Consider the following 9,382-nt stretch of genomic DNA (forward strand, 5'->3'; position numbering starts at 1 on the left):
TTTAATGTCAGTAGCTTGACAGAGGACTCTCATGGAGCCTCACAGATACTCAGAGCAATGTTGGAACCTCCCAACACCAAACTTAGAGTTTGAATGTGGGGGTTCAACACCAAACTTAGAATTTGGTTGTGGCCTCCCAACACCAAACTTAGAGTTTGACTGTGGGGGCTCTGTTTGGCTCTGTTTTGAGAGAAGCTCTTCATGCTTCCTCTCCATGATGATAGAGGGATATCCTTGAGCCTCAAACACAAAGGATTCCTCATTCACTTGAATGATCAATTCTCCTCTATCAACATCAATCACAGCCTTTGCTGTGGCTAGGAAGGGTCTGCCAAGGATGATGGATTCATCCATGCACTTCCCAGTCTCTAGAACTATGAAATCAGTAGGGATGTAATGGTCTTCAACTTTTACCAGAACACCCTCTACAAGTCCATAAGCTTGTTTTCTTGAGTTGTCTGCCATCTCTAGTGAGATTTTTGCAGCTTGCACCTCAAAGATCCCTAGCTTCTCCATTACAGAGAGAGGCATGAGGTTTACACTTGACCCTAAGTCACACAAGGCCTTTTTGAAGGTCATGGTGCCTATGGTGCAAGGTATTGAAAACTTCCCAGGATCCTGTCTCTTTTGAGGTAGTTTCTGCCTAGAAAAGTCATCCAGTTCTTTGGTGAGCAAAGGGGGTTCATCCTCCCAAGTCTCATTTCCAAATAACTTGTCATTTAGCTTCATGATTGCCCCAAGGTATTTAGCAACTTGCTCTTCAGTGACATACTCATCCTCTTCAGAGGAAGAATACTCATCAGAGCTCATGAATGGAAGAAGTAAGTCCAATGGAATCTCTATGGTCTCATTTTGAGCTTCAGATTCCCATGGTTCCTCATTGGGGAACTCATTGGAGGCCAGTGGACGTCCATTGAGGTCTTCCTCAGTGGCGTTCACTGCCTCTTCCCCCTCTCCAAATTCGGCCATGTTGATGGCCTTGCACTCTCCTTTTGGATTTTCTTCTGTATTGCTTGGGAGAGTACTAGGAGGGAGTTCAGTAATTTTCTTGCTCAGCTGACCCACTTGTGCCTCCAAGTTTCTAATGGAGGACCTTGTTTCAGTCATGAAACTTTGAGTGGTTTTGATTAGATCAGAGACCATGGTTGCTAAGTCAGAGGTATTCTGCTTAGAACTCTCTTTCTGTTGCTGAGAAGATGATGGAAAAGGCTTGCTATTGCTAAACCTGTTTCTTCCACCATTATTATTGTTGAAACCTTGTTGAGGTCTCTGTTGATCCTTCCATGAGAAATTTGGATGATTTCTCCATGAAGGATTATAGGTGTTCCCATAGGGTTCTCCCATGTAATTCACCTCTTCCATTGAAGGGTTCTCAGGATCATAAGCTTCTTCCTCAGATGAAGCTTCTTTAGTACTGCTTGGTGCATTTTGCATTCCAGACAGACTTTGAGAAATCATATTGACTTGTTGAGTCAATATTTTGTTCTGAGCCAATATGACATTCAGAGTGTCAATCTCAAGAACTCCTTTCTTCTGACTAGTCCCATTGTTCACAGGATTCCTTTCAGAAGTGTACATGAATTAGTTATTTGCAACCATTTCAATCAGCTCTTGAGCTTCTGTAGGCGTCTTCTTCAGATGAAGAGATCCTCCAGCAGAGCTATCCAAAGACATCTTGGACAGTTCAGAGAGACCATCATAGAAAATACCTATGATGCTCCATTCAGAAAGCATATCAGAAGGACACTTTCTGATTAATTGTTTGTATCTTTCCCAAGCTTCATAGAGGGATTCTCCTTCCTTCTGTCTGAAGGTTTGGACTTTCACTCTAAGCTTACTCAATTTTTGAGGTGGAAAGAACTTTGCCAAGAAGGCATTGACTAGCTTTTCCCAAGAGTTCAGGCTTTCTTTAGGTTGAGAGTCCAACCATGTCCTAGCTCTGTCTCTTACAGCAAAAGGGAATAGCATAAGTCTGTAGACCTCAGGGTCAACCCCATTAGTCTTGACAGTGTCACAGATTTGCAAGAACTCAGCTAAAAACTGATGAGGATCTTCCAATAGAAGTCCATGGAACTTGCAATTCTATTGCATTAGAGAAACTAATTGAGGCTTAAGCTCAAAGTTGTTTGCTCCAATGGCAGGGATAGAGATGCTTCTCCTATAGAAGTCGGGAGTAGGTGCAGTAAAGTCACCCAGCACCTTCCTTGCATTGTTGGCATTGTTGTTGTTTTCGGCTGCCATGGGTTCTTCTTCTTTGAAGATTTCTGTTAGGTCCTCTACAGAGAGTTGTGCCTTGGCTTCTCTTAGCTTTCGCTTCAAGGTCCTTTCAGGTTCAGGATCAGCCTCAACAAGAATGCTTTTGTCCTTGCTCCTGCTCATAAGAAAGAGAAGAGAACAAGAAAATGTGGAATCCTCTATGTCACAGTATAGAGATTCCTTGAGGTGTCAGAGGAAAAGAAAAATAGAAGGCAGAAGTAGAAAATGCGAACTTATCAAAGAAGATGGAGTTTGAATTTTGCATTAAGGAATAGTGTTAGTCCACAAATAGAAGGATGTGAGAAGAGGGGAAGTAATTTTCGAAAATCAAGTAAAAGATTTTGAAAACATTTTGAAAAAAACACTAATTGATTTTCGAAAATAAGAGTGGGAAAGAGATCAAGTGATTTTTGAAAAAGATTTTGAAATTAGAAATAAAAAAGATTTGATTGAAAACTATTTTGAACAAGATGTGGTTAAGAAGATATGATTAGTTTTAAAAAGATGTGATTGAGAAGATATGATTTGAAAAACATTTTAAAAAAAGATTTGATTTTGAAAATTAATGACTTGGCTATCAAGAAAAGATATGATTCAAACATTAAACATTTCTCAACAGAAAAGGCAACATACTTGAAATGTTGAATCAAATCATTAATTGATAGCAAGTATCTTTGAAAAGGGAAAGAAATTGATTTTGAAAAAGATTTGATTGAAAAGATATGATTTGAAAAAGATTTGATTTTGAAAAGATTTTGAAAACTTGAAAAAATTTGCATTGAAAACAAAATCTTCCCTCTTGTGCCATCCTGGCGTTAAACGCCCAGAATGGTGCACATTCTGGCGTTTAACGCCCAAAATGCTACCCTTTTGGGTGTTAAACGCCCAACCAGGTACCCTGGCTGGCGTTTAAACGCCAGTCTGTCCTTCTTCACTAGGCGTTTTGAACGCCCAGCTTTTTTTGTATAATTCCTCTGCTGTATGTTCTGAATCTTCAATTATCTGTATTATTGACTTGAAAAGACACAAATTAAAAATATTTTTGGATTTTTAATAATCAAAATGCAACTAAAATCAAATAACAATGCATGCAAGACACCAAACTTAGCAGTTTGTATACTACTGACACTAACAAAATGAGAATGCATATGAGACACATAAACACTCAAGTCAAGAGAAATTAAAAATCAGAGCAATGAAATCATCAAGAACAACTTGAAGATTAATGAAGACACATGCATGAATGCAAGAAGAACAGAAACATGCAATTGACACCAAACTTAAAATGAAACACTAGACTCAAAAAGAAACATAAAATATTTTTGGTTTTTATGATTTTGTAAAATTTTTTTGGATTTTTCGAAAATTAAGTGGAAAAAGAAAATAAAGATATCAAAATTCTTAATGAGAATTCCAGGAATCATGCAATGTTAGTCTAAAGCTTTTAGTCTAAAGAAATTAGACATGGCTAAACAAGCTTCAGCAGGACATTGCATTCAAGAGCTAAATTGATGAAAATCAATCAGCTTTGGTGATGATAAGAACATCACCTTGAAACACTAGAATTCATTCTTAAGAACTCTGAAGAAAAATACCTAATCTAAGCAACAAGATGAACCGTTAGTTGTCCATACTCGAACAATCCCCGGCAACGGCGCCAAGAACTTGGTATGCGAAATTGTGATCACTACAACTTCGCACAACTAACCAGCAAGTGTACTGGGTCGTCCAAGTAATAAACCTTACGCGAGTAAGGGTCGATCCCACAGAGATTGTTGGTATGAAGCAAGCTATGGTCACCTTGTAAATCTTAGTCAGGCAGACTCAAATGGATATGAATGATGATATACGAAAACATAAAGATAAAGATAGAGATACTTATGTAATTCATTGGTAGGAATTTCAGATAAGCGTATGAAGATGCTTGTCCCTTCCGTCTCTCTGCTTTCCTACTGTCCTCATCCAATCCTTCTTACTCCTTTCCATGGCAAGCTTAAGCAAGGGTTTCACCATTGTCAGTGGCTACCTCCCATCCTCTCAGTGGAAATGTTCAACGCACCCTGTCACGGCACGGCTATCCATCTGTCGGTTCTCGATCAGGCCGGAATAGAATCCAGTGATTCTTTTGCGTCTGTCACTAACGCCCCGCCTTCAGGAGTTTGAAGCTCGTCACAGTCATTCAATCATTGAATCCTACTCAGAATACCACAGACAAGGTTAGACCTTCCGGATTCTCTTGAATGCCGCCATCAGTTCTAGCCTATACCACGAAGACTCTGATCTCACGGAATGGCTGGCTCGGTTGTCAGGCGAGCACTCGGTTGTCAGGCGATCAACCATGCATCGTGTATCAGGAATCCAAGAGATATTCACCCAATCTAAGGTAGAACGGAGGTGGTTGTCAGGCACACGTTCATAGGTGAGAATGATGATGAGTGTCACGGATCATCACATTCATCAAGTTGAAGAACAAGTGATATCTTGGAACAAGAACAAGCGGAATTGAATAGAAGAACAATAGTAATTGCATTAATACTCGAGGTACAGCAGAGCTCCACACCTTAATCTATGGTGTGTAGAAACTCCACCGTTGAAAATACATAAGAACAAGGTCTAGGCATGGCCGAATGGCCAGCCTCCCAAAGAGGGTTCAATCATAAAAACATGATCAAAAGCTCTAATACAATAGTAAAAGGTCCTATATATAGAGAACTAGTAGCCTAGGGTGTACAGAGATGAGTAAATGACATAAAAATCCACTTCCGAGCCCATTTGGTGTGTGCTTGGGCTGAGCAATGAAGTATTTTCGTGTAGAGACTCTTCTTGGAGTTAAACGCCAGCTTTTATGCCAGTTTGGGCGTTTAACTCCCATTCTTGTGCCAGTTCCGGCGTTTAACGCTGGAAATCCTGAGGGTGACTTTGAACGCCGGTTTGGGCCATCAAATCTTGGGCAAAGTATGGACTATCATATATTGCTGGAAAGCCCAGGATGTCTACTTTCCAACGCCGTTTAGAGCGCGCCAATTGGTCTTCTGTAGCTCCAGAAAATCCACTTTGAGTGCAGGGAGGTCAGAATCCAACAGCATCTGCAGTCCTTTTTAGTCTCTAAATCAGATTTTTGCTCAGGTCCCTCAATTTCAGCCAGAAAATACCTGAAATCACAGAAAAACACACAAACTCATAGTAAAGTCCAGAAAAGTGAATTTTAACTAAAAACTAATAAAAATATACTAAAAACTAACTAGATCATACTAAAAACATACTAAAAACAATGCCAAAAAGCGTACAAATTATCCGCTCATCAAGAAACAAAGGCTATCATTCCACCTTCACTTAAGAAATACTCGAGATTCCCATCCTAATGATAATCTTTTAGGGAGGTTCATTGTATTTTTCATAAAGTATTCATAAAAAGTTCTTCTCTTTCTAACTTCCTGTGGCTTGTTAAAAAATTTGTCCTGTTCTAATTTTTTATTCAACTAAAGTTATTTCCTCTAATGCTTTACCAAAGCTACAAAAAATATGTCAGCATGAATCATAAAACATCCTATCAATATTTATGATTTAATAATTATATCCAACTATACACCTCATTTTAATGAATTATTTAGTACTTTTTTTGGTTTGTGCCACTACACCTGCTTAATTTAGGCCTACTAAAAAATTTATATTCAACAATCGAAATGATATTTTTGACAAAATTTTGAAACAAATTTGTTAGTAATTTTTCTTAGTTTATATTTAGGAATCACGAATTCAGTAAGTTACTCTTTTCATTTGTATTTATTAGTGATGTCATACCCAAACTATATGAAAATCAGGCTCAGTATTCACCAGCTTGACTTTATTGTAGTTTCTTGAAAATTGCTTTAGATCAAATTCTGCAGCATCAGGCAGCACCTATACTGATCAGTCTTTATGCAGACTGCTCTGCTTTCTAACTTATTAATTTCTCTATCTTTGTATGTATCCCTTAGTTGCTTCTGAATTCATGGAAGCATTGAGTGATGGCTATTTTGAAAAAATTTCTTTTATCAGATAGAACACCATACATATAGAGTCTCAGTTAGTATTTTGTCTATAGTATGAATTTCTTAATTATCATCATATGTGTCCCTCCAATATTGACAATGTGATCAGAGCACTTTATTTTCATATTAGTTAGCTCTAACCCAAACTTTATAAAAAACGATTTTAGTATCCACAATGTTATTTTTATCCTAATTTCTTGAAAACTGATTTAATATCACCTTCTGCAATATTGAGCCATACAATTCTGACCACTCCTTATACAACTTGATCTAAATTTTGAATTATTACTAGTAAAGTAGTAATATGATATATATAACATCCCTTAAAAATCTTAAATCTCGTGAAAACATTGACTGATAGCTAGTTTGGAGAAATTTCTTTTGTCAGTCTGAACACCATACAAATAGAGCTTGGATTGGCATTGTACCTAGACTCTGAATCCTTTACTGATTATGATATATGTTTTATGAATATTGACCAAGTGATCAGAGTACTTGTTTGTCAAGTTATTTCGATATCCTTGTTGGAAACATGAAAATTTTTCTCCGTTCTTTAAAAAAGTAATATCAAATAATGCTTTTTCATGAAATATTTTACCATGAATAAGAACCCGACTGAACACTCATCATGCATATTGTTTTATTTGTCAAAATATTTTGATATCTTTATTCGGAACATGAAAATCTTCTTCAATTTATAATCTTTACTTTTCAAAAATCTGTTTTTCATAAAGTGCTTTACCAAAACTATGTTAAATTTTATTAATTATTATTTTTTATTTTTTTTCATTATATCTTTTTTATATGTTTATATTTTAGTTTGAAACTATCTATTTAGGGACACTCATCATTCAAAAAAACTAAGTAAATTTGGACAAGAAAAGCACAATAACTTTTTTAATGCGTTACTTGTCATGATGTGGAACCTTTCGCATGTTGAGTGTTTAGTATAATACTTACTTACCAACATAACTACATCCACCACAATTATCTTGGTCAAAATCACCTAGTTTTGATAAAATCCTCCACCAGACATTAAAAATCACAAATGTCCGTTGTTAACACTATTTCTTGCTTTCCATATTAGTCAACTCTAACCTAAACTTCAAAAAAATGGTTTTAGTATCCACAATGTTATCTTAATCCTAGTTTGTTGAAAACTGGTTTAATATCACCTTCTGCATCACTGAGCCACACAATTCTAACCACTCATTATGCAATCTGGTCTAAATTTTGAATTATTAGTGGTAATATGATATGTATGGCATTCTTTAAAAACCTTAAACCTCGTGAAAGCATTGACTGATTGGTAGAGAAATTTCTTCCGTAAGTATGAACAGCATAGAAATAGAGCCTGGATTGGTGTTGAACCTAGACTTTGAATGTGGAGTATAGAATAAGACTTCATGATTTGTTTACTTCAGACACCAATAATTTGCTTAATTCATTACTTATGATGAGTTAGAACCTTTAGCATGCTGAGTGTGTAGCATAAGACTTCATGACCAATAAAATTACAAAATTATACAATGATAGGACTTTAAATGTCTACTTTTGATGAAATCTCCTGTTTACCTCATTTCTTGATAGATGTATTAGTGAGGTGTAGTCCAAACTGGATGCAAAATCGGATTTGGTGCACACGATCTTATTTGTATCCTAATTTCTTCAAAACTGCTTTAAGATCACCTTCTGCAGCATAAATCTATACATTAGCAACATGTTCTAAATTTTGAATTATTACTCATTGTATCATTAGTATGACATGGTTAAATTACTTTTTATTTCATCAAGACTTTGACAATGTAGCCTCCATTATAGTATCACGCTAATAACTTTCTTCACTATTTAGGCATGCTTATCTCCAACATTGATAATCTGAGCAGATTACTTTATTTCTTCTATCTCAAACAATTAGACTTGACACATTTTTTACTAAATTGTTCAAATTTTGTACTACATCCAATATTAACAATGTGATCATGCATACTTTATTTTCTCTCTCAATAAAAATTAGACTTGACACTCTTCGTATAAAGTATTTCAATTTTTTCTAACTTACTATTACGATGAAACATGAGAAAACCATTTTTCAACTCTAATTTTATGGCAGTATTATTAAATTACAGTTATGAAGTAAATTTCTATATCATAAAGTCCACCCCTATAATGGTATCTCTTTTAGAATTTATAGTATATGTGATCCATTAAGAACCACAAACTTATAAACTTTTTCAAAAACTAATTTTTTTTCTTCTTTTGATAATTGTAAATTCAAATGTACATTACTTATGTAAAGCGGTTGTAATATTGATAGTACTTAGTTACTATGAAACATGGCATCACCTAGATCACCACTCTTGTGATGTCTATGATGTTAAATAAAGTCTTTAAAATCAACATTTTATATAGAGAATCTTACTATTGATGGACTTAATTTAACATTGTTAGTATATATAATACAACACTAAGTGGTTTAGCTCTCTTGTCTTCAAGGTGCGGTAGGAGATGGTCAACCAACTCACCAAACAAAATGCAATTGTTCCTATTATTCCTAAGTATAACACAATCAAGGATAAGGTTCTGTCACCATAACTTGTCAAGAAAATAATTTTTACTTAAATCTTTAAATGTGTATATAATACATACTCGAGGTCTTGCTTAGTCTCCTTCCCTTTACTAGTGATCAAATCTCTAGGATCTTCCTTACCAACAACCTCTCCGATCAGATCTACACTTGTTAATAATGGTATTAGCTTCTGTGAAACATAAATCCAAACTTTTTTAAATGCATAATCTATCCTATAAGTATATATGATACTCACAAAATATTTCAGAATCAGGTAATTTATTAGCATTTAGAAGATCCACATAGGACTTAAGACAGAAAGCCTCGAGGAAAAAGTTTGACTTCTTAATATGATTGACCAAAGTCCTTTGAGAGAATGTCAACACCATCCTACTCACATTATTCTTCTTCTTATACTTCTGATCGAACACAATAAAATTAGTCATTGTGTACATTTGAAACTCAAGAATAACACCACGTTATTTTTTTACCAATCCCCAAAAAATAGTACAATGAATTCTACCAT

General features: G+C 35.5%; 1 non-coding gene across 1 annotated transcript; it reads left to right on the forward strand.

Moving 5' to 3' along the window:
• The first annotated feature begins 1,728 nt into the window (after positions 1 to 1,728).
• On the forward strand, positions 1,729 to 1,836 carry LOC112792828 (small nucleolar RNA R71). Its single transcript, XR_003197550.1, has one exon. It is a non-coding gene; the product is annotated as a small nucleolar RNA R71 (small nucleolar RNA).
• The last annotated feature ends 7,546 nt before the right edge of the window (positions 1,837 to 9,382 follow it).

Source organism: Arachis hypogaea, chromosome 3, assembly GCF_003086295.3.
Source record: "Arachis hypogaea cultivar Tifrunner chromosome 3, arahy.Tifrunner.gnm2.J5K5, whole genome shotgun sequence".
In the NCBI taxonomy this organism is placed as follows: Eukaryota; Viridiplantae; Streptophyta; class Magnoliopsida; order Fabales; family Fabaceae; genus Arachis; species Arachis hypogaea.